Raw genomic sequence first — 27,412 nt, 5'->3', positions numbered from 1 at the left:
AAGAGTGTTTTGAGGGTATGAAACTTAATAACAAAGTATAAAAGTATAAAAGTTTTATGAAGTAACTTACGCACTAAACACACATATATTGTTAGATGGTTTTAGTTTGGTCTCTTCTCTCATTAGAATTTTAGAAATTTTTAGAAATTTAAACATAAAGGGAAGATTTAAAAATTAAACTTTAATATTAATTTCTGAATGTTGGCTATTTTCGGCATCTGTACATGAGCTAAAAAAGAATAAGTGACTTGAACCTGGTGGGAAATTGAAAAAATTAGAGATTCCAAATTGACTAAATCTACCTGCCTTACTGTACAACAGCTGCATGTTTTTGTGCTGGGTTCTACAGCCTCTCTCTGGAACAGTGTTCTACAACTTTGGCTACAACAGTGGATGTATTTTGTGCTTACCTTTGCCACATGTACAATCTCTGTATTCCATTAGGTCACAAAACAAAATTGCTTTTCTCTATCTGTGGATTATTCAATCTTTCACAAGCCTACCATCTCTGTGATATTTACAGCCTGGGCTAAGAAAAAATAGAGAAGTGGTAGGGGGAAATAACTTCTCACCTGTCATTTATGGAACTCCTCACTGCAATTTTATTAATCTGATTGTCACTGGCTCCTTTCTATAATTTTTCTTTTTTTTTTTAATTAAATCTATTTTCTCATTGAATCTATGGAGAAGGGTATTGATTAGACACAATATAAATGTCCTTTTCCAGTTGATGACCTACCATGACTGTCCAGTGATGTACAGAATAAGAAGTCAGCCATGATGTAGACATATAAATCAATAGCTTTCTGGGGAGACAGCCTGTACACTGCCCATTTCATCACGGCATACTTCTGACAGGCTGTTAGTGATCCATGTTTTCCTTCTTGCCATCATGCTCCCTGGACATCTTATTCTGTTTACTCCAGAATTTCCTAGAATTAATTTGTAAAAAGTTGATTTAATTACAACCCTCTACACATGAGAAAAAACTTGATTTCTCGTGTTAATTCCAGAATATGCAACATAACAAAATGTTTGATCACATTACAATATCCACATTTCCTTCTAAACCATACAAAGCTACACAGTATTAAATACTATAAAAGAAAGATGAGAACAAGCTGAAGTGGGAAAAGAAATCAAAATGCAACCAGTCATACTTTCATTTTTAAAAATGTCCCTGATCATCCTGTAATACAGCCTAAGTTGGGCATTGCTTTGCTCTGAAACCATCACAGCAACGTGAAGAATGTTGCTATGTTGGTTAAGAGTAGCTACAGCTACAACAGTGATTTACACTGTAAAATTTTTTGATTGCTTTCTGCATAATTCCAAGTTGCTGTCTGGGGGAAATGCATGTTTAAGAGACACCTGCAAACCAGGTATACATGCCAGGAAAAGTTCATTGTATATAGGACATGTTGCATCCTATTCATAAATAGTTTATTCATTGAAGAATATAATTCAGTGAACCTGAGATAAATATGAATTTCTGTCACACTCTACAAAGAGTTTTAGCTAAATGAAGACTGAGCAAATTGTGTTATCTTACTGAAGGAACGGATCTGACTTCTAGTTTGGATGTGGAGACTCTGCTTCCTACCTCTTCCATTGTTTATTTGTGCAGGGTGGGACAATTTCAGAAGGAAAAATTGTGAGATCTTTCTTACAAAATGAGATTTCAAGGCTAAGTTCTTCAGAGACTGTAGGACTCAGATCAAACCCCCAGGCCACAATTGCCCACATATATGTTCAAACCACTTGCACATATCTACTGTACAACTCTGGAAATCTAGCCCTTTCTTTTGTTAAGAGAATCAGAAAGAATTTTAAACTGAAAGATATGTATTTTTTTCATATAAAAGTGGTAAAAAAAAAAAAGCTTTGAGTCAAATTAGAACTTTTTGTTTAATTTCAACTTTGGAAAACCAAGTTATTTGAATTTTAGCTTAAAAATTAAGCACATGCTTAAACTCTTTGTTGTTGTTGTTAAACATAAGAATTTCTAAAACAAGAGTTGAAACAGTCTGTATGGATTTGTTACCATAGTGTCATCATGACAGACATAATAGGTTTAATTAAGCCTTCTTCCATTCATTTCTTGATCCTTTCTTTCTTAAAATGAATAAATAGCTTAGAATAATAAACTTCATGCCCCAAAAATAGCAGAACTCATTACAACTCCTTTTATACAGCAGTTCTCAAAGAACCTTTCCTGTTGGAAAAGATAGATCTGAGTTCATCATTGTGGCTAAGGAGAATCTTTGATGAAAATCTGCCTTCGACCTTTCTTTACATAGGTGAATCTTCCATCCCATCCAAAAGCAAGTCTGGAGAAATAAATAAAATCCCCACTTGAGAGATCACCTAAAACTGCGTAGACAGTATCCACCCTTTCTGACAAGAATGGCAAATAAATTAATGTTTATTGGTTGTTCAGATTTCCCAACAGACCGTTAATGAGTACTGCCAGACAGTAAACCTTATGGGATTTCAACTGTATTCAGGAGTGATATCCACCGAAAGCTTCAGGAAAAAAAATATACACCTTGTCTCCTGGAATTCCCCTTCCACACAAAGCATGCATCATGTCTTCAGAGATGGTCTCCTGACCATCTACAGTGACTTGTCTATAACAGCATGACACCAACTAAGAGCTCTTGTAGACTTGCTATGTACATTTCTGTCCCTCCAGTTCTGCTTTTGAAGCTGGCTGAGAATTGCAGTAAGTTTCTATTTTTCCATTGCTACATTTAAAGACCAACTGCCTTGCCCCTATATTAGATCACTTAAAGAGCAGAGGAGACCCAATTCTTTCCTATCTACAAAAGCAAATGCTTTCTTTCCTTGAAGACAAGAGGAGGGGAGGGAAATTCTTTTTTATCTTCTCTCTGCTGCCTTGAATCAGTATCTTGTCATTTCCAAAAAAGGTTCTCTGTCTATGCTAGTAAATTAAACATTCCCTAGCACTGAGAACAAATCATATGGAAAGGTCCACATCCATACTTCTAAATTCTTTTATCTTCAAAGACATGGAGAGCTTCTAAACTGTCTTTTGGGAATGGCCCCTAGTCACTCCTGCTAACACCCAAAATGTGACAAGAATTGTCTTGGAGAAGGCTGTGGTCCCACCTAAGAATCCCATGGGCACTTCTAATGCTGTGACAGTGTCTGTGATGAAAGTCCAGTGCAGGAGAGTATTTCTTAAAACTTTTCACTATACTAGTACAAGCAAAGTCTGAGTATCTTGAATCGAGAGTCTTCAGCATACTAGGGGAAATGCATACACTGCATCTTTAATATATGAATCAGACATGCCATAGTTGTATGAAATAAGGTAATTTTATGACTTTTACTATCTGAAGAAAATTATGAAAAATTTTAATGCTAAAAAGCACTAAACAAAGCTACTTAAATTTTGGTCTAATTTGTGTCCATCCTTCCTTAATTCTCAGTCTGCATCTTGATGTTTCAGTTACAAAATACTTGGGACAGACATCTTAAGATAGGAGATTAAATCTGAAGAATCCCAGCTACACATGAAGTCTTTCTGTAGGGTAGCACTCAGGAACATAAGAAGACAGTACTAATCAGCACTGTGTTCCAGAGGTATTCTGTGTGGCAAAAATATTAGACTTTGCTTGTTCTCCTGAAAGAAGCTGGTTACTTTTTGTGTGTCCTTCACTTCATCCATTTGACATTTCTGTGGTGAAATCACACATTACATCAGCCTGAGAGGGGAATTTTGACAAAGCTGAGAGCCAAAACTAAGGCAGCTCTAAAGCAGCAACCCAGAAGCATTTGCTTTTTTGCATGGTAGTATTAAAATGAAGGCAGCTTGCAAAGTTGAGGTCAGATCACTAATTAGGGATTATACATCAATACAGTGCAAATTTGATTCTCATTATAATAAGTTACTCCCTTCAGAAAAGGGTATCAATTCTGGATGTACTCCATTGAGCAACATTTATTATCTCATTCCATTTGAATTGCACATAGGCATAACTTCAACCTCATTGATCCTCGTATCCATCAAACACCAAAAAAGTTATGATTATTTCAAAGTATTCAAATGGAAATGAGATTTATTAATCTTGTCAAGTTCATTTATTGCTACATAAGTTTTGATGCCAAAAAAGTATTCTGAGGTTTAAGTTCTGCTCAGTCTTTAACTCTGAAAATGTACTTTAAATAATACATTTTATGTTTTGTGTTCTGTGGAAGCATTAATAGAAATCAGTCATGTAGGGAGACACAGTTTGAAATGTAATTACAGCAATCATTTAAAGATGCATAGTTCATCTACTGACTTCTCATTTTAGCATTGTGCATTTCTCTGCAGGACTGGAAGGCTGGTGTTTAACCTGCCCATAACCTACTTACCTATCTTTCACAATCTAATCTATCATGCTAATGAACCATTAGTCTTGGCATTTAAATATAGATGACAATAATTAAAAGTAGCATTAATATTTAGTAATCTGGAAATTTTAAAAGGCTGAAGGGGAATTCTGTGCCAAGACCAAACACTTTCTAAATTTCCTTTGCAAGTTCTAACTCAGATTGACTTTTGGCAATTATCATGTCATCTCTCTACTTACAGCCTTCCAGGTGTTGCAGATCGTGGTGAGCAGTACCCTACCTTCTTTCAAATTAAAGGTGTAGTTTTTCTCAAAATTTCTTGCATGGTATTTGTGATGCTGCCATGGCATTCCTGCTCTCACTATGCTCCCTCCATTACCCTGACGCAGATGTATCCTAGCTTTCCTGAGAAGCAGATCAGGCTCCTGATCTGGTTGAGAAACTTGTCTGACAAGTTATTCTTCCATTCATAAATGCAGGTGCACAGATACTTGTGATAACACAAGGGAGTGAGCAGCACAAGGCTGGGAGGGAAGAAGAGGGAAGTGGACAGGGCATTTAAACTGACCTAGTCAGGAACAGCACTGAATATAAAAGCAGTGGAGTCACTTTTGATACTTTTGGAACTCAGGCGGGGGAACTTCTAGGAAAGAGTTGAGTTCTAGCTGAGTTAATAACACTGCAGAAGAAGTATTAAGTTTAAGAAAAGCCTACAAAGAATGAACGAGATTGATCATCAAAGAAAACAACATCTGGAAGGTTGTGAAACAGATGGATAAAGTGAGAATTAGCAGAAGTCAAACTGCGTTAGACTGACAAATGAAATTAAAAGAAATACAGATAAGCTTTTTAGCCAGCTTAATAAAAATTATTAAGAAAAGATGATGGGATAGAATTAAAGTTAGTCTACATATGACCCCAGATTCAATGGTTGCCTTTCTTTGGCTTTCCATAGAACAGAATAGCTTATACAGCTGATTCCATATCAAGCATGAGGTAGAGAAACAGAAAGATATGCATTCAGTCTGGGGATGGGACAAGACAAGAATGGTAAAAGAAATCCTCACTTAAAACGTACTAGTTGATAAAAGCTGAGGCTCCTACCACATGCATGAGTTCTTTTAATAAAGTTTAGTACTTCAGTGATATAACTTCAGAACAGTGTGCAGTTCCAGGGCCAATTTGTCCTTTGTTCTTGATATTTTCACTAATGTTCAGAGCACAATGACAAAATTAATTGAATTATCTCATGATACAAAGATAAGAAGTATTGTCAACTTAGAAGTTGTATTCTCAACTGTAATAATTATACATTTTATTTGTAATGTTTTGCACTCAAAGTCATGAACGTGGTAGTATCATTGTCATTTTGCATAACATTTCTTGTAATTATTTTGAGGATAAAATCAAAACAAGCTCCAAGAATAATTTCTCACCAGTGACAATGGTAACATCAAAAGCATCCTCTGATGACCACCATGTGATGATAATGTCAGGTCCCCAAATATGATAGTCTTAAATTCAGAAATTTAAGAATTTCTTAATTCAGAAATAGTCTGAAATCGTGTAGATGTGTTACGTCTGCACACCAGGACCCAGAAGTTCATAATTTCTTCTGTACTGGTTTTAAAAGTCAGATAGCAGAAGTTGGTTTCGTAGAACATGGTACATATATAAAAAGGAGCAAATCCTGTCCATAAAACATATTGTAACCTGTCTCCATATACAAACACACACGCAGCTAAACAATAAAAAAACCCAAAACAAACCCTTTAATTAGATTTCAGCCCTCTATCTCATCAGGCATGGAAATATGTAAAAATGCCCTCAGGATTCTATAAATATGTAAAACCTGAGCCCACCCACCTACCCACTCCATACACCACACCAATTAAAAGACAATGCATTAAGTCAGAAACTTACATACTGGGTGTCTAACTACACATTAAATATTACACTGAATTTTATTAGAGTTGCAAGGTCAAACATTCAAGCTATGGGATGAGGGATTTATCGTTGTCTATGCAATCTGAATTTCTCCTTGCATGCAAGAGACCTACAATATAGATTTGTCACACAATTACTTTTCTTTTTTACTTTAGACCCCCTAGACTCTTTCAGGTCACAGAAAAATTACTGCTCACTTACTGAACAGTGTTCTATTTTCTATTGTTCAGTGCACAGCCCCCCCACCTTCATTAATTCAGACTATTCAAAACCTACACTGAACACAAAATTAATTTCCTCAGAAGCTTTTTATTGTGCTCATCATTACAGCATCCAAGTGCTTCATGAACATTAATACATTTATTTTTACAATGTCCCTGTGAAGTGAGTAGTTGTTACTATATCCTTTTCATAAATGGAAGACTAAGACATGAGAGATTAATGTAAAATATCCAGTAATTTGGGGAGCTGTACATGAGCTCAGGAGGAGCTGCTTTTCCCAAGTGCTTAGCAGAGCCAGAACTGATCACTTTGCTATTCATCACTCTGACCAATCTTTTTCTAAGCCTTTATGTCAGTCATATCTCAATCCTGCATCTGGTTTCTGATCTCTCTCTTACTTTCAATTAGGCTGCTGATCCCACTTGTGGTTTCCTTACTTACTGAAAGCATCTATTTGACTAAAAAGTATAGTAACATCTTTCTAGCTCTCTTTTAGTCTCCATGTGCTCATTTTGTTTCATTGCCTGCAGGTCCTCTATCTCACGTTTCCCATTTCCAGGCTCCTAAGCTCAGTTTCCTTCAATACCTTCTATAGCATGCTTTTTCCATCCATAACCTTCTGCACCCTTAAGAGAGTAAATGAACATTTAGTTATTTTTTGACTAAAACTGGCAGTAACTGAAACAGGATCTTCTAATGGAAAGTGTTGGCCATCTTAATCACAGTAGTTGCTACCTGTTGTGTTTATAATAATGGGTGGATTTCTTGACAGCACAAATATCCATTGGCAGAATGGATTTTTTTAATTAGAAAAATTCTATATATCTTCAGGATAAATAACTTAAATTGCTACTCCATTAGCTCTCATAAGCAAAGTGGGTCAAGGCTTTGAGTGGCAAACTGTTACAGTACGTTAAGTAGGAAGGTCTACTGACAATTCAGGAGCTGGTACTTTCTCTTTTAAATTATTAAATCATTACTGCACAATACACTGTAAAGAAACAGGTGCTCCTTGGATAAATTTCTGGCTGGAAAGGCATTTCTACTTAAATACGTGCCATTTATCAACATTTTCTTTACTATGAGTTCTGAACCATCTCCCTCACTCCTCATTAATATAGCAGTGATTAATTGTGACCTGTGTTTTGGTTGGTGACTGCAAGATTTTGAAATTTTAAGACAGCTTTTATGCAGTCACATCCCCTGAGTGCCACTGCCATTTTACTGTGCTACTGTCTTCTCCATTTCCTGTCCTTGCCTACTATGTTCCTTTAGTGTTTACAAATGAAAAGCTATTCCTCCATCTAAACTGGAGCATAAGAAATATAGAAAATCTTAATTTATGATCATCACTAGCCATGACAAACTGCAAATATGTATAAGAACTCTTTTAAGATTTTTCTTTGTTTCACTGCTAGTTATATAAGTTCTGGTAATGTGTACTAATGTGATATTGGGAAGTTGCACACTTTTTAATTTTTAATTAACTCTTAAAACTGTTGTGACATCATTAAAATCATATCTGCTACAAAAAGTGGAAGCACCATAGATAAAATCTGTCAGTGAATGTAAAAGTTGAACTGGAATATTGGCAAGAAAATCATAGCTAGTTGAATAAAAGACACTAAGTATTCTCAATTTGAGATTGCCTTGTGGCAATCTCAACAGAGGAGCTAACCCTTTATGTACTTTATCCTGCAAAACACAGTCACCAGCAGTTCACTCTAAGTCATTGGGATTGTGTTCAGGATAAAAATCTTTGCTGCATATTTTGGTCAAAGTTCTTTGAAATGTACAGGGTTGTGTACTATATGAACAAAGGAGGTTTAAAAACTGGGATACTAGTTCCACAGGAGATTTAAGCACTTCACATTTTTTTACTACAAATTTGATCTTTTTTATTATTTCTTTCACAATAAAATTCCAAAGCAATATGCTTTGGAGTCAGTGAGATATGTTTTTTTAATAATGTCAAATTGGTTTTTATACCTTGGTTAAGAAGATCCTATTATAGCAAAGTAAAATAATTTTCAGCACAGCATTTTGAGTACTTCAAGTTTGGCTTTGTATTATACTAAAAATATATGCAATTCATATATATATGTAATATGTACTTAGACATGGTAAAACTTGAGTTAGCATTGCCAAAACAAAAAGCCTAAATGACTATTTTTATGCATAAGACTGTTCTTACAAAATATTTCCATACCGATAAATTTGCAAAATTACAAAACACTTACAATACCAAGACTAAAATGTCATTATAATGATCTTACAATTTTTTTCTGAAAGCTATGTCACTAAGTCCTTAATATTCTGTTATAGTTATTCAGTTGTTGAAGTGGACTTATAAGAAAATAATCTGATGAGGAAGGTAAGGCCACAGATGAAGTTGTAGTGAAACTGCCACTGTTGCAGTGCTATTTTGTCTAAACTCCCTCCCTTTCTTCCATCCCAAGCTCTTCCATACAGCTTCTTCTTAAACTACCTGATCCACAGCCAATAAATCATCCTTGTTCAGTGTACCAACCTAATGACAAAGGCATGCACGTTCTGCCTAGGCACCTAGACCTAAAGTGAGACTTACTCACAGCCCAGAAGCTTACCTTTATTTGGTGTTTTTTTTCATATATGTTCCTAAATGTGTGAGCATAGCATGTATACATATTTTTCCCTGGGGAAAATATTTACATAAAAGAAGGTAGAGTAAAAGAGATTAGAAATGGAAAACACAATGAAAAAAATATACAGACCCAAAATCTGTGGATTCTCTGACTGTTTTAAATGTACTTTGTATTAGATCAATAATGTGAAAAGAAACGTGCTTTACAAAGATCTTTTAAGAAAGACAGTAAAGTAGCATATAAAATTATTCCCACATTATTTGGGAGCAAACACAAATGAGTATTTTTAAGTGACATAGATCTAAAGCATGTATAAAACTTGTACAAACTTGAAGGAAAGGGAATGAAATCCAAATGTTTACTTTCATAGCATCACAGGTACCTTATCTGATTTAAATAAAATGTTTACCAAAATAAATTCAAATAAAATAAACCCTGGGATTTGGACTCAATGATCCTTATGGGTACCTTCCAACTTGAGGTATTTTATGTTTCTATGAATGGAGGTAATAAGAATAATGAAAATTGTGTATTTTAAAGACTTGATACAACCATATCATGGAGTCATAGAATGGTTTGAGTTGGAAGTGACCTTAAAGATCATCCAGTTCCAACCCCCCTGCCATGGGCAGGGACACCTTCCACTAGACCAGGTTGCTCAAAGCCCCATCCAACCTGGCCTTGAACACTGCCAGGGAGGGGACAGCCACAACTTTTCTGGGCAACCTGTGCCAGTGCCTCACCACCCTCACAGTAAAGAGTTTATTACTAGTATCTAGTCTAAATCTACCCTCTTTCAGTTTGAAACCATTACCCCTCATCCTATCACTATACTCCCTGTTAAAGAGTCCCTCCTCATCTTTTCTGTAGGCCTCCTATCAGTCATTTTTAAAACAGTGATGTATTATCTTCTAAAGTAACATAGTGTTTGTGTAAAGAAATTACATGGTATACAGAGAAAGATGGAGAGAACCCTACTAGAAAGATTATTTTTTGGAGAGTACATGTGTTTTTCTAGGTAATACATTTAGACACATACCAGTGCCTAAAATTTCTCTTCTCATCTTTTTAGCAGACATTTTATTTGATAATAATAATGAATCCTCATATCAGTTGTTTTGTACACCCCATAAATTGTTTGCAACACTATGTAATAAGCTTGCTTTGCAGTCCTTTCACTTCCTACAAAAATGTTTAGAGATCAGTAAAATACATAATGTTTTCTATTTTAAAATAGCCAAGCTTTCCAGATCAGTTACAAAGAATTCTTCAGACTTTATTAATTTAGAGCCTAGCACTCTGTGACAGTGTATTGAAGTGTAATGAAGGCAGTGTTCAACAGACTACTTCGGTTAGTCAGGCCTGCCAATTTTATTCTTTTTTTTTTTTATTTTAATATTATTGAGTATCCTGAAATATAATGGGTTTTCTAGTACATTGCATATATGCTGTTGTTTATTCTTATCTCAGTTAATGAAAAACAGTCAAGGCAAGTAAATCAGTCACTGATGTAAAAAACGCGAACCAAACACTTTCTAAAAGCAAGAAATACTGTTTGTGATTTAGCAGCTGAAAAATCTGTAAATGATGTCTGTCACACAGCTCCATGCTTTCACTATTAATGGTCTTAAAATGCTTTCACCCACTTTAGCAGATACTGTTTCCAGATTGCAATTATGATTGATATCTTTTAAGCAAAGACTAATGATATGCCTGTTGTTGCTATGAAAATGCACGCAAACTAGGTCAGTGCTACAATATGCTGGAAGATAAGTCTTCATTTTGCAAATGTTTTAGATTCCAGAGGATTCTGCTTCTGTTTTTTTCTCAAATCTACCTTAATACTGAGATGAAATATTTATACAGGAGTTAGTGCAATCAGGCGGTCATTTTGTTTGGCAAATTGCGTCACCTTTTGGGGAATTAACAGTTTGTGAGCTCCAAACTCGTGAGGTTTTGATATACTGCTTATTGTGAGCACCACCATAGCGGCACACAGGGCCAGTGCTACAACAATGTCCCAAAGTAGCTGGAAAGCACATTCTCATAAAACAGTGAGGGTAAAATAGATAAAATAGTGCTGTAGAACTTAAGAAGGGGAAAACAGATATCACAGAAACTGTTTTCCATCAGTAATGTGGCTTTTTGAAAAAGCTTTTCCAAATATCTTCTCACTATGGTTACCTGTACATCCCCATTCTCTTAATTTGATTTTTTTTTTTTTGAGTCAGTTGCTGACACAAATTCCTGGGAATATTCTGGTAAAAATAAATAAATAGGCAGATATTTAAACACAGGTAATTTATATATTAAAGACATTTCACTCTCTTCAGTGGTAATTATTATTGTCTCTGTGCGAAGAAGACAGCTGAAACCAGTGACACTGATTTTCAAGATAGAAGCCAACAGGCAACATCCTGAGACTTGGTTCCCAAACTAAATCATTGGTGAGCATCTCACATCTCAATGTGATCTGTGTTATCACATCGATGGGATATGCAATCTGGAATTTGTATCCATGGGTTGTTTTGCCATTAGAAGGGTCTCATTCACTGACTTCACATAAATTATCTGATGTGCACATTGGTTTGTGAATAAACACTCAGGCTGGGAAAGATTTACATGATATGATACCTGAAATTAAGTTTGAAGTAATTACAAAAATGGTACTTTTTCTATATTTTATAGATATAGCCTACAAGTGAAGTACCTACAGGGAGTAACATTACATTCACAGTTTGTACCTCTCTGATAGCACAAATTGCTGGAAGCAGAAATACCTTTCTTACATTAAGCACAGGCATTTTGAAAAAGGGCTATAATAAAAGGTTTACAAGCTTCAGTGTTTGATTTACAATCATAGAATCAAAGAATGGTTTCAGTTGGAAGGGATCTTAAAGATCATCTAGTTCCAACCCCCCTGCCATGGGCAGGGACACCTTCCACTAGACCAGGTTGCTCAAAGCCCCATCCAACCTGGCCTTGAACACTGCCAGAGATGGGGCATCCACAACTTCTCTGGACAACCTGTTCCAGTGCCTCACCACCCTCACAATAAACAGTTTACTATTAATGTCTAGTCTAAATCTACCCTCTTTCAGTTTAAAGCCATTACCCCTTGTCCTATCACTACATGCCCTTGTAAAAAGTCCCTCTCCAGCTTTCCTGTAGGCCTCCTTTAGGTACTGGAAGGCTATTATAAGGTGTCCCCAGAGACACCTTCTGTTCTCCAGAACCTTCTGTTCTCCAGGCTGAACAACCCCAACTCTCTCAGCCTGTCTTCACAGGAGAGGTGCTCCAGCCCTCTGACCATCTTCATGACCCTGCTCTGGACTCACTCCAACAGGTCCATGGCTTTCTTACTTGGGGGCCCCAGAGCTGAACGCAGTACTCCAGGTGGGGTCTCAGGAGAGCAGAGCAGATGGGTAGAATCACCTCCCTTGACCTGCTAGCCACACTTCTTTTGATGCAGCCCAGAATGTGACTGGCTTTCTGGGCCGCAGACGCACATTGCTGACTCATATTCAGTTTTTCATCCACCAATACCCCCAAGCCCTTCTCCTCAGGGCTGCTCTCAATCCACTCATCACCCAGCCTGTGTTTGTGCTTGGGATTGCCCCGACCCATGTGCAGGACCTTGCACTTGGCCTTGTTGAACTTCATGAGGTTCACATGGGCCCACCTCTCAAGCCTGTCAAGGTCCCTCTGGATGGCATCCCTTCCCTCCAGCGTGTCAACCGCACCACACAGCTTGGTGTTGTCAGCAAACTTGCTGAGGGTGCACTCAATCCCACTGTCCATGTTGCCGACAAAGATGTTAAACAGTGCCAGTCCCAACAGTGACCCCTGAAGAACATTTTGCACAAGTCCAGGTACCTGACGTCCATTGCTCTTCCCTTATCCACCAGTGCTGTAACCCCATCATGGAAGGCCACCAGCTTTATCAGGCATGATTTGCCCTTAGTGAAGCCATGTTGGCTGTCACCAGTCACCTCCTTATTTTCCATGTGCCCTAGCATAGTTTCCAGGAGGATCTGCTCCATGATCTTGCTGGGCACAGAGGTGAGTGACTGGCTTGTATTTCCCCAGGTCTTCCTTTTTTCCCTTTTTAAAAATGGGGATTATGTTTCCCCTTTTCCAGTCTGTGGGAACTTCCCAGACTGCCACAGATTCTCAGATATGATGGATAGTGACTTAGCTACTTCATCTGCCAATTCCCTCAGGACCTGCAGATGCATCTCATCAGGTCCCATGGACTTCTGGAACTTCAGGTTCCTTAGATGGTCTTGAACCTGATCTTCTCCTACAGTGGGCAGTTCTTCATTCTCCCAGGCAGTCCCTGCCTTTGCCTTCTGTGACTTGGGTGGTGTGGCTGGAGGACTTGCCAGTGAAGACTGAGGCAATAAAGTTGTTGAGTACCTCAACCTTCTCCATGTCCCAGGTAAGCAGTTCTCCCATATCCTTCCGGAGAGGGCCCACATTTTCCCTAGTCTTCCTTTTATCACTGCTGTACCTACAGCAGCTTTTCTTATTGCCCTGGATGTCCCTGGCCAGATTTAATTCTATCAGGACTTTAGCTTTCCTAACCTGATCCCTAGCTGCTCGGACAATTTTTCTGTATTCCTTCGAGGCTACCTGTCCTTGCTTCCACCCTCTGTAGGCTTCCTTTCTATGTTTGCCTGTTTTTATGCAAAAATGCAATCCTATTCCTATTTTTGGTATCAAAAGTAGGAATAGAGAGAAGAATTCTGTTAAGGGATGTTAAGAATGCAGCTGCCTCCTCCGGCCACTCCAGCCCAGGCCCTTCCTTCCTGGCTGCTGGAGCCCAGCCTGGTGCCCAGACACACACCGGACACGGACACAGCTGGTCACACAGATTGCCACAGACAAAATGCTGCCTTCAACAGCACTTACACACAGGACTCACATAAAACAAAGAGACAGGCAAGTCTCCTCCTTCTTTTCAGCTGATAGAGATAGAAGTTCACTAGTGCAGGCACACACACGACATTCTCCAGGTTCACAAGCACACTCACATTTTCAGACCCCCTCAGAACCAGCTTGGCCTCTCTGTCCACCCGCCACCCCTGCCCAGATCCCAGGCCCCCTTTCCCACTTCATAGGTCCAGTACTAGCTATCTGGTTCAGTTTGATGCTTGCTGGCAAACATGCAGCACTCATACACTCATCCCTCAGGCACCGCCCATTCACACATCCCCCTGGGCAAACCAGGACAGACCTCTTGCCCGCCTGATACCCCAGTCAGGACCCGACTAGTCCAGCTTGAATTTTGCTAGTGAGTACACGTGCACACCCCATGCACACCAGGTCTGAGGAAGATACAGACAATTGGCCCCCTAGGAGCTGGCACCAGGGACATGGGCTGTGACCCACGGTCCAACTCCAGCCGCCAGCGCAGAGCTCCTCACTCACCCCACACACCCCAGTCCTCCCAGTAGCTGGTTTTGGGAACACACACCATTGCCGCCTCAGTGGTTGGAGGTTAAAGACGCCAGTGGCTCCAGTAGCTGGCACCACTTTTTACTCACACACACAGAGGTCTCACCAGTAGCTGGCACTTAGTCCTTGCAGCACACATATGCATTAGAGAGCATGAGATTATGCAGGGATAGTTAAGAAATAGTTTGATAAGAGGCTATATGAAGATAGGAGAGACTGCAGTGATCAGACGCCGGGCTCTACCACAGAAGCGTATTGACCAGCCCCAGTTTATGTGTGACCAACCCCTTTTACAGCCTTTTCTGTCTGCTTCCTCTTTGTTCCTCCCTGTTCCCCATTCCCCTGCACGCTCCCCATGGGTTTGTACAGCTCTATCTATTCCCGCACCCCTCCCTGTCTGGGTCCCCATGATTTACAATCTTATCAGTTGCAAAGTCCAGGTTGATCTTCCTGGAAGTGATGCCTGTGGTTTCTTGATAGCCCATCAATTAGTGTAACTGGTGAGGTTTGTTTCTTGTCTTTGTCTCCACATTTGTTTGGTCAGGTCTGTGTCTCTGTAGATGTTGTTTCTGGTTTCCCCCTCTTCCTTTCCTTTCCTAGTTGACAAGGGCCCCGTCAGATAACCTTGCTGGAATAAATGTTCTCAAAATCTCACTTGCCCTCATCAATTAGTGTGACTGACCAGGTTTGGTTTTTATCACTGCCCTGTATGTTCTGCTTATGGCTTGCTCCTTTTCTTATTATCCCTTTTGCATTGAAAAAGGTCCTTGAGCAGATACCTTTAAAGAAGCAGACACTCTCATTCAACATACCCTTACAAATATGACTAGAGAGAAAAAAGTTGCATCATTTCTTCACCACATTATGATTCTTTCCCACCTCTTCTATCACTCTTTCTATTCATATTCAGAAGCACCAGAAAATATTAAAGGAAGCTTGAGGCAAAAATGTTTCTAATAACCCCAATTAACAGCAAAAACACTATTCTTATATACTTCTCAGCTGTTCATTCTTTCAAGCAGTATCAGTTCATACTGCACTTTTCCCCAAGTATTAAATAAATATAGCAGTATTTGGAACATTAAAGTAACACTAGGTAGTCTCTTAATGTATTTTGCAATGATTTTCCTTTCATCCTGAACTACTATGCCTTATTGTCATAACTATCGTGAGAAAGAAAACTCTACTAATCATAAGGAGTGTGAACCCTCATTCCATTTGCATGAATTTACACAACTTAATGTTTCCTGGGTTTATACCAGTGGATTTCTTTTCCCCAATCTTGAGCTCTATATCTCACAAATTCTTCCTTAAAAGAACAAAAGCACCTGATAATTTATCTCTCTGTAGTAAGTATAGCACACGTATCATTTTATTCTCTTCCCTGCAGCTCCTCGGAGTCTGAACTCAGATTTTTTAGCCTACCTGTAACAGATGTTTGTACAATGGTGTAACTTTTTCAGCTCTGCTATAAGTTATTAGATAGCTTAAAATCGACAGTTTACTGCATTTCTTTTCTTCATCATGTTGTATGCATGTGGGTCTGGATCTCAAAGTGTGAGCTCAGATCAGTGTGAACAGTCTCCCTGTTGAGATTGTTGCTAATCAACTAAATAAATGTCACAAAAGCTGTATATATGCATACATGTGTATTTAAAATACAATTATATGCTTTATATTTATCTAGCTGATAACTATGAATAGACACACACATGTACATATATATATACGTCTGCACATAGGTATAGATTTTAAACTTATTTCCAGACTTTTGTACTTAGTGCCAGTCTATATAGGACTGGTTTATTTGCCATCTCTTTATGCTATTGACTGTCCCTGCTCTGTCCCTTGGACCACATTTGCCCAAGGTTTTATAAAGCAACAGCTGAGCCAGATAATAGGGGCAGATTCCAAGGCTGAGAAGCACAATCAAGATCTTTTGGTAGAAGAACATATAATGTGAGGGAGATTTGAACCACAGAATGTACAAAGTCTTGTAATAGTAATTGCCTACTGTTAGCCTTCAAATTTGCTTTGAATCTTAAGATTTAAATCTTAAATGATTTGTCCTCCTCAAGAAATTCACAAGTGAAAGTTGTAAGAAATTATTAGCGATTGCATCTTGAGGTTACTCTGAACTTTCAAGGGACTGGTTCCTCCTACATAAAATTGTCCACAAACTTCTTTGCTATCAGAAAATAAATCCTTGATTCTTTTAGAATCTAGACTTCAGAACAAATGTAGAATGTTGAATTTAGTAGGCTGTCTCCTGCCAGGTTCAGCTAGATGACTTAAAAAGCTGCAATTCTTATGAAGATCTTAATGACAGTAATATTAGAAATGTCCCAAGAATTAGTGGATGCAAGGCCTTCTTTCTATTTCTCTGAGAGGAATATTAAGAAAAATCCACCTATTCCTGCTAAACATCAGTCTGCTTACTCTGTGCCTGTCATCACAACTGCTTTTCCTAAGTCTGCTGGAAAACTGTAGAGATTACCAAGGAACTGGACTGACACATAGCTTCTGCTACCTTGCATGAAGTTGACAAATACCTTGTTACCAGAGCGCACATCTTCCCATGGAGTTCAATTGCTCACATAGAGCATCTTTGGTTTAAAAAAAAAAAACAAAACAACAAAAAACTGTTCACGAGAAAAAATGTGTTGTAAGTTTTCAGCAGCAGTTTATTTTCTTTTCTCTGTCTAGCTGTAGGATTTCCCATCTGAGACTTAGCAGGGTCAGGATTTTTGAGCTCCTTTGCCTAATAGGATGAAAGGGGTCTTGTATTATTGGCACTCATTAGCTTCAGGATGTGGTACAATGCTTCCTGTGTTGCTCCTTCATGGATCACATTACCCTGTGGGTCAGCCCTGGTGGCAGTGTGCCTCTCCTTGGCCATGGCACTTCTCATCTAAGGGAATGACTATTTTGAGTTATTCCAGCTTCCATTTTATTGGAGCTTTTAATCAAAAATCAAGGTTATTCTTTCCATACTGACAGTATGAAGATTCCTGATCTTCTTCTCCACCTTGCCTCTTCTGGAGCCTACAAGTTTACAAGTATGTTGATGAATGGGAGAGGATTTGGAGGACTGAGTAGAAAACCAGAATTTGTTCTGATGAAATCTGATTTGTTTAGCTCTACAAAGGAAGGTTACTGATGCACTGATACATAGACATTTAAAACACAATCTAGCAGGTAAAGCAGTAACAAAATTCAGCATTTGAAAATTAAAGGTAATTTTTTTTTTTTTATTGGGAATAAACTGCAGCTTCACAAGGAGAAAAATAACTACTGGAAGAACTTGGCTAGGAAAGTAGTGCAAATTTTCTTTTTTTCTTCTTTTTTTTTTTTTCTGGAAGACTTTTCTATTTTAAACACCAATTAATTTAGAGAAATTCTATAGTTCATGCTACACAGGAGCTACAGTAAATGATTGCAATGGTCATTTCTGTATTTATCACTTCTTAATGTACCTAGAGATGTTTAAAAATTGCATTCTATATTTTTGACTCTCTTGCATTTTCTGTTGGGAGCAACATGGCAGTTACTCACTTGCTGAGTACTAGCTGAAGACAGTAAAGGTAAAACTTTCACAAATGGTCCTTCATTAGGAGCACTCATGACAACTAGATTTATTGGTATACCTTAGGGTATGTAGTCTGATTAGCTGCTTGGCTTTGACATACCATCTTTTTACTCATGGGATCTCTGAAATTTACTTTTGCAGATTTTCTCTTCTCTGGTCAACTACATAAGAAGTACCTGATTTATTCTCTGTGACAGTCATTGTACTAACCTTGCCATGTCTAACCATAAAAAACAAATTCAGGCTTTTAGACATGAAGTAAGTGGCCATTAATGTAACCAAAATTATTAGTAATATATTTTTATTTTCCCTATATTTTAGTCCTAAATTGTCTGGCCTCAAGAGGCAGTTTGCTGACTCTGCTCTTCTGGGAGAGAGGTTTCTTGGAGAGACTCAGAACTTGATCAGACAGGGCAGCCTGATCAAAGCTGGTCCAGCCTTTAGCAGAAGGTTGTAAATGGTCTCCACAGGTCCCTTCCAACCTAAATTATTCTATGACAGTTTTATGGAGGAGAAAGGAAAAGTTTCTCAGCCAAAATCAGACTCCAGTTCCAAGTCTGAATTCAAATTAATTTGCTATGAATAGTAGGCTGGATATGTGTGACTCACATTTGGCTGTCCATACCTACTGCACTTCAAACAGAAAAACAATGCAAAAGATCTGGCTGCAACATAAGCTGTCATTTTTCTCTTCATGAAACAATAAAAGATGGAAATGACTTGAGCTCCCTCTGATAATTGCACACACACATACAGTGGTCAAAGCCAGGGAAAAATGTGGGTATAATTCCTCTTTCCAAGGTGGATGGAAGATACTGGTTGGTGGTGGGTTATTTTTGTGAGTGTGCAGGTATGGAAGGTGTTGCCATGTGCAGAGAGAAGCTAGAGTTATGTTTCTGTACAAAGCAAAGCTCTTCTGCATTTCCAGCTTCCGAGAGTGGTCAAAACCTGGAGCTGCTGTGACTCACAGGCGCATACTGTGCAGAGCAGCAGCTCCTGAGCTGTTTTCCTCTGTAGTGCTAATGCTGATTGCATACCTTTACATACCCACATATTTTAAGTACTGTTTTTAGTGAGAGAGTGATTGAATACACAAACAAGTTATTTCACAGAATGACTTATGATCTTCCTGTTAGTGTAATTCTACACAATGGAAAATGAAGAACTGGTCTCCAGCCAGGATGCCCATAAAAACGTTTTGAAGCCCCCTGCACAAAACCTGTGTGTATTGTAGGCCTACTTGTTTCTATACATTGCATACTGTAAAAAGCAAGGTTCACTTTATGTGGGTTTAAAAACAGCAGCGGACTCTGGACAGACTTCAGCTACTGGTGATCAGCTAAGTCCCTTCACAATAACTTGGTTGGCTGGCACTCAGGTTTAAAACCCAGAAGGTATTTTTTTTTTTTAATTATTATTCTCTGAAAATATTTTTCCCATTATAAGCATTGCATATACGTGCATTATTCACAAATGGGTGTTTTACACTCTCTTGCTGCTCTTCAGTAATACTGATTCTGACACAAAAGTAGAGTCACAAAGTGATAAAAAAGATACCATTCAGTTCTCAGCTGAATATACAATTGTTAAATTTACCCTTTGTGATACTCTGTGAAGTTAATGGAATGATATAAGAGATTAATTTGACCCCTTTCATCTACAGTTTCAACAGATTAATAATTGTAGTTTATTTTCTTTATCACCAGCGCTTTTCATTAAATACATTTTTGTCTATCTTATACACTGTGCTTTACACAATAATAAGCTGTTGGAAAATATTTATATCCCAAGTTAACCTTCTGTGCCTCTGGGCTTTGCCTATTTAGATAACAAAGGCACAAGGAAACTGATCTGCATGTGGGGTTATATTTGCATAACTCCATTTATTTCAGTGACACAAAGTATATGAGAGAATCAGCTAATAAAGATCTGGTACATAAAGGACTTAATGTAATTACTTATTGAACTGTCAGAACCTTTTTAGAAAGACAGTTCATATGGAGGGCCTATGTTGTTCTGGTATTACTACACCTGGGGTTTCTAATTTCTTGGTACTAATTCAGGAGAAAGAGTTGAATGCTCAGAAAGGATTTAGAGAAAAACATGACAACAAAATAAATGGACTACTCAAAGCATGATTTGTGAGGGGATAATATTGATAAAATCCTCACTGATGTAAATGAGAGAAAAATCTAAACTTACAAAGATAAATAGTGTCTTCCTGCCTCTAACAGGGACCACGCAGTGACTATATTAGATAATTTGTCTGATAGAAATGAAACTTGTCACCAGAGTGTGTTGAATGTCACAGCTGTCCCCTGAGATCCTTATATTTGCCAACATTAAAGGGTGCCCATTTGCTCAAGTTGTAGAGGATCATGCTTTTAGCACTAAGAGATTCTGACTGACTGTCACAGTACCTAAATTGCAGCCTCTTTATAAGTATTGAGGCAAGGAAGTACTTCTATTTCAATTATTTTAATAATAATTTCAAATTATTTTAAAAGTTCTTTAAGTAATTACAGCAGTAATAGGGTCAAGTTTAAGAGATCAAAATTAAGGACTCAGACACTTAGCAGAAAACAGTCACTGCTGATGAGATCCATTTATTCCTTGGGATGACAAGTTGATACTGTGTCCAGTTTCAGGCTCACCAGTAGAGAAAAAACATTGATAAACCAGATGGAGTTCAGGGGGGATTCACCAAAGTGGCGGGGGCTGGAGCACTTGAGGGCAGACTGGGGGAGCTGGGTTGGTTCATCCTGGAGCAGAGACAGCTTCATGGGAGCTAACAGCATTGCCCCAGTGCCTATAGGGACGTTAACATGGAGATGGATCCAGATTTTCAAAGTGGTGATTGCCAGGAGGAAAAGAGAAAACAGGCACAAACTGGAGTGAGACTTACAAGGAGAAACATTTTCCCCATGAGGGCAGCTAGGCAGTAGCACATGTTCCCCAGAAAGGTTGTGCAGTGTCCATCCTTGGAGGTTTTCAAGACCCAACTAGATGAAGCTCCAAGCAACTTAGTCTAACCCTCTGGACAACCTTGCTTAAACAGGTGATTGGACCAGCAACCTCCTGAGGTCCCCTCCCCTCTGAATTACCTATCCTCTGATCCTATGATCTCTCTGACTTCCAGCTTCTATATGTCCCTCCATCTGTTAAATAATTTTGACTTTGGTATTGCAATAAGCACCACATGTCTATATTGTTGCACTTAAGTGAAATTTACTGCAGGGTAGGGCTGTGAAAAGCAGTATTTTCAGTTTATTCAGAAGGCAAGCAAAGGCATGTATTTCCATGTTCTGAGAGACAGGACTGACAGAAAGCCCTTGGACACCAATTTGGATTACAAAGAGAAACTGGAAGAAAAAAACCCACCTCTTTGTATTGATTTAAATATAGAAAATTCATTTAAGGATGTCTTGAGTCCCTCACAGTAGGAAGAACATAAAACAGGATATTAAACATCTAGCTTTAGATTTTTGAACTTATTACTAAGGGGGGTTTACTGTTAGTTTAGGAATTTCAGCAACTGATGCTTGTTTAGGGGAAAAAGTCAAAATAAAACATGAGAACAGTAAGGAATTTTTCCCCCCAGTACTGTCTACAGAGTATCTAAATGACAAGCTGTCTTTTCAGGTTCATAGAATTTGGCTGAATGTATAGTTAATGGGTAGAAGACATAAAGTATCCTCAAGAAATATCAGCTTTAGTTTTAAAATAGTGGTTTTACATGTGCCCTGAAAAAATGAAAGACAGATTTATAAGCTTCTATGATGCAAAAGGAAAGAAACAGCTACAAACTGGGACTTGTGTCATCTGGTTTTGTGGCACTGTGGCATTTGAAGGTCAAATTGCAATGAAAGCTCTGCCTCCATCAGCCACAATTCCTCGTAGGGGGACAAAAGATGAAAGCAGCTCCACCACTCCATTCATGGATTTGACACAAACTCTCTGCTTACCGGTGGAGATATTGAAGACACCCAGGCTCAAATGAAAAGTAGTCAGATTCCTCCTGATTTTCCCCTTCTAAACCTTGATGTCTGTCATCTAGGGAGAGCATGTTCTCTCCTGCTTAGCACCTGACCATCATTGTTACATATCATCTGGATCATAAGATTCAGATCTATCTCCTCCTGTACATGCCATCCTTCACTTATGAAAGAACAGATTAATGCCACAGACAAGGTTTGGGGTATAACAGAACATACAGGGGAACCTAATAAATAGTATTTGTCTATTGTATTCGTTCTTTCAGAAGTTACTTGTGTTAAGAATTGCAAAGGAATTGCAAATGTCCCCCTTCTGATACTGTTTCTGTGATTCAACCAGTAAGAATAGGCATACCTTGGGGAAAAAATCACACATTATACAGAAAGTGTAGGCAAATTTCTTTGCTGTAAGATAGAATATGAAGAAAATGGAAAATATTTTAGTTCACTGTAGTTAAACTGCATTTCAAATTTGCATTTGTATGTTAAACATATGATTGTGAGTTGCAACTACAGAGCATGTCCTGCTCATTCCTTCCAGAGAAAAGAGGAATGTCCTACATTGTTCTGCCAGTTTTTGCTGTTGTGAGCCATACTTGAAACCTTTCTCTCTTATATGAAGACATACTAAGCTTGACCTTCCATGTCTAGCTAAGCAATTTGAGGCCATGTATGGGCTAGAATTCATGTGTAGAAAACTTAGATTTTTAAGACTCTTATGAAAGCTTGCTGGAATCAGCTGACACATGAAAATATTCATATTTCATAAGCAAACGGGAAAGAACCTAGTTTTGGAATCCTGCAAGGTTGTTGGACTCTGTGTGTGCTTTCTGAATGACAAGCCATCATTCCATAGTAAAGATGTGTGCTGACCACTTACGCACTGCAAGTGTACTAGAGCTCTTCTCAGAATGCTTGCAAAAACTGTATGCATTCTCTCGTCATTGATATAATTGACAAGTGTAGACTCTCAGTACAAAACAACCTTGGAATATCTGCTCAGATACATACATATGTATATCCTCTAACACATAACTTTTTTGCTTTTTCTTATTTACACTTAAAGATAAAAAACAAGGACACGGTAGGATCTGTGAACCTTCACTGAGACTTTTCATACCTGAGATACATTAAGGTGGATGCTTAGGATGAGGCTAGTTGAGCAATAGACACTTGCTTTTAACCAAAATCTATTTAAATATTTAAACACTTTTTTTTTTTTTCCTTTTTCCCCAAAGATTACATAAACTTAATGATTCTGGAGATTACATTTCACATTATATAAGAAAAAAGGCAGGACAACAGCTATTTTACCAAACAGCTATTCAGAAGTCTGCTGGAAGCAAACAGAGTTTGCATTCCCTTCATAGCTGATGTATTGGACATGCCTTCTCTACAGGCACTGTGCTGTGAGCATCTATGCCAGCTCTACTGAAAGGCAGTGTCTATAAGATCTAACAAGACTGACCAGTCATTGTCTTTGCCTACAAAATGCTTCAGGAAATGTTCACAAGTCTTCTGGAGAATTTCACTGAAGTAATATAAAAAGACAAAATGACACTTACGAAAAACTGTTAACAATTTCATTTATTTTCCCAGTGATCCCAGTGACTAAGAACACAACCATTAAGTTAATTAGAAAACAATGGACCTAAATCAAGGCTGGGATAAACAAAAGTAATGTCAAACTAATGAACAAAAAATTAATTTTTTTGCATAAATGGGTGTAGTTTTATTTTCAGTGAATATGTTCTGCTCTGTTGTGTTTGCTCTGCTGATGGACTTTATTTGTGTTGTATTAAGATTAATCATTTTCAAACTAAACTTGGAACTAAACTTCCTGTTCTCTGATGAGAGGTCACTGTATTACATTATTTTCCATTGTCACGTTATTTTACATTGTATTTACTTCCTTTGCCTTTGGCCTCTTGAATCTGCAATTATAGGTGTTTGGGGTTTTTTTCTATAATAGTTATTTCCAAACTTCAGAACATTAATTTGTGCCATCTCTCAGAGGTTGTTATAGACCACCTTGCATCTTCAGCAAGTGTTTAATTCAAATCCTTGTAAAAGCAATAGGCTTATATTCACTACCTACATATTTCTGTAACATCTCTTCATGACCGACTGAGGATTCCAGGACTGTTGGTCAGAAATCACTGCTTTACTTGCCAAATGTGTATTTGTTCAACAGTTTGGATTTTCTTTATCATATTGATTACATCATAGTCCCATTCACCTATTATTTTGAAGGAGGACAAATGCAGACAGGGGAGAAAAACTATTTCTTTCTAACAGTCCAGCAATAAGAATGTATGCAAAGGAGTAGAGATTTAATACTGCGTAACAAGATGTCAGGAACTTAAACAATACTGCAGTGTAACCTCACGTATTAAGTAAGATAGTTGGATTAAATGAAGTGATGAAACACAGATGAGATCCTTTCACACGCAGTAGATTTCACATTAGTTATTTATGATAAGTATGTATATCAACAGCTGTTATTTGTGTAGTTTGATTTTAGACACTAAAATATATGAGTGTATTTAAATTTTCTAGGGTATGTCCAAAAAATTACTGATAGAATTGCAATTCAATAGAGCATGACTATGAAAAATTATTTTGAGAGTTTAGGACTTGCTTGTTTCTTCCATCATTCTCACTATTTGTACATTAGAAATTAGTGTTATGAGTAAAAAAATATCGATCCTCCTTCCACTTTTAATTAGGAAGCTTTTCTAGCCTTTGTACATATATATTTATTAAGTCCCTTTTCAACTCTGACTTAAGAGAACTAAGAAGCACTCAACTTGGAAGTGTTTAAATAATGGTAGCATTTAAAAGGAAGTATTTAACAGGCAGAAATACTCAAGCTGCATTTCTGAGGCTGAGGAGCACGGTTACATGATAACAATCGTCTTTTGTTTTGTCTACTTAAAATCAATACCTACCCAAAGGCATTGTTTCTCTGACATTGCAGGTGTTTCTAGAGAGGGAAATAGTTTCCAACACTCTTTATAAAGTCAATGCAGTAAAGTAGATGCATAACAAAGGCACTTCCATTTCTTCCTTGTTATTTTGAAAGCCTTTTGCTTCCACTGAAATTGCAAGCAATAAACATGAAATGCTAGCTGCTTTTATGTATGCTGGATTCAGTCTGCTAGTTATCTGAAGCTGGACATTTAATGCAGCATTATGGTGGTGGCACTTCTGCTGCCCTCTTTTCTCCAATAAGTGTCTTCCCAAAGTGCAGAAGATTAGGTTGTCACTCAGGCTCAGCAGACTGCACTGGGGGTTCTCCTGCATATGTACATTAATCACCAAACAGGTAGGCAAAAGAGGAGTTCACCATATTGTAAAGTTCTTTTAAAAGTCAATGTAAAAGCCTTTAATACATGCAATTTTTAGATTTTCTATACTGCAGAACAATATGAAATACATTAGGTGTAAAATTAAATGTGTATATCCAAGTTGTTTTAAATTTAAAGCTATCGTCTTTGTCCTTCAGGAACAGTGTCTTCCAATACAGTTAGTGCCACAATAAGGAAGTCTGTGAGGTTAAGGGCTGAATTTGCCTTTGTTTGGAAATTGTTTTGAAAAGTACTACACTCATATCTTAACGTCCTGTGTACCTTTTAAAAAAATAGTTCACTACTGCACCGATAGGAGTAAAAAACTGTTGCCTCACCTTTTATTAATGAAGGGCCAACACAGTTAAGGGATTTTTTACTTGCCTTTTTTTACTTTTCTTACAAATATCAGAGGAATCCTTTGCCATCTTCTACTCAGTTTTATCAGGGCATTGTAGACAAAATAGTGATATTGAGAAAACAATGTAAAGATCAAGGAAATAGTAAAGTGCCTCTAAATGCACTTTATTCATTCTCCTTTAATGTCAGATATCTACACTATAGGCAGCTGCAACTGATCTAGTTGTTTAGATTCCCTACATAATCTATTGCACTACTAAAATGCAATTCATTCATGTCAATCTGACATCTAAAATAGGTCGAATGAATCAGGCCTTTGAAGTGTCTATTTCTTTGTTTTGTCTTTAAAGGAAGATTAGGATGACTGGCTCAGATGTAGCTATCAGGCATCTGAACCCTACACTGAGAATAAAATTTAGCACACACAAATATTGCTTTTTTGGTGATGTGTTACAAGGAAAGAACTCATTTATATTCCAAGCAAAAAAAAAATCCCAAATAATAGGGATAACAATTTAAAATGGTGTTCTATTACATTCAAAATCATTTGCATAAAAACCAGTTTTAAAAAAGGCTTGTTCAGCATTAACATTATATTGTTACCATAAAGTATAATCCCACATGAATCTCCTCAATGACTACTCACCATTACTTAGCCACACTACCATTCATTTTAGGTTTGCTTACATTTGATTCATATTTGGTAGACCATAAACATTTATGATATGACTTTATCTTAATCAGTAAGTGTAAATATTCTAACATGACATTTTTACTTCGAATGAGCTTAATCACAGTTAATTTTAACCTACAATCCATGCTGGTATTGTTAACTTGAGAAGCATGTAATATTTAGTAGTAATTGACTTGGATAAAATGAATGTATGCTACCACTGTAGTTGTTCTTGTCAATAATTTGCAATTACACTGATAAAAAACCCATTTCATCTCCTTAGAGTGTGAAACATGTAAAATGGGTTACAATTAATTAAACAAAATAGTTTATATTAAATTACTTTGATAGCATGGATGCAATTCTCCTCAGGTACTTAGGTACCATATCCTTAAATGTCAGTCCTTTAAATGAGATTTCTTCAATCATTATTAAAGTGATAACACTGCAATAATCTGGTACCATTTTCCTATTCTTTCCCACACATAACTGAAAAGCATCCAGTATTTTTTCTTCTTTATCTTTTCTGAGAGTATCTCTTAGTTTGCTATTATTTTTTGTGTAAACAATTTATGCATAAAATTTATGTTAAAAATAATATTCCAATGTATACAAACATTTATGCACATATTTAAATTAGTTGAGAATACCCACTGAGTTCAAGGGCACCATTTCTAGGAGTGAACTTCAACAATCACATAATCTTAATTTGTAGGATCAGCTAGACTCACTAGGATATTGATTCAGAAGCCCAGATATTTTCTTTTAAGAAAAGGAAATGATGGAAGAGTCTTTTTCCTTTTCTCACCTTTAACTTTATCAGATTATTT

General features: G+C 37.4%; 1 protein-coding gene and 1 long non-coding RNA gene across 4 annotated transcripts in view; one reads left to right on the top strand and one right to left on the bottom strand.

Moving 5' to 3' along the window:
* Nucleotides 1–14,291, bottom strand: part of LOC121232448 — a 77,224-nt gene extending 62,933 nt beyond the window's left edge. The window contains exon 1 of the long non-coding RNA XR_005930897.1: nt 14,241–14,291. This is a non-coding gene — a long non-coding RNA (uncharacterized LOC121232448). The remainder of the gene's footprint in view (nt 1–14,240) is intronic.
* Nucleotides 1–27,412, top strand: part of CNTN5 (contactin 5) — a 673,487-nt gene that overhangs the window by 434,168 nt on the left and 211,907 nt on the right. The gene's annotated exons all lie outside the window — the stretch shown is intronic.

Source organism: Aquila chrysaetos, chromosome 19, assembly GCF_900496995.4.
Source record: "Aquila chrysaetos chrysaetos chromosome 19, bAquChr1.4, whole genome shotgun sequence".
NCBI classification, from domain to species: domain Eukaryota; kingdom Metazoa; phylum Chordata; class Aves; order Accipitriformes; family Accipitridae; genus Aquila; species Aquila chrysaetos.
This window is presented reverse-complemented; position numbering and strand designations above follow the sequence as displayed.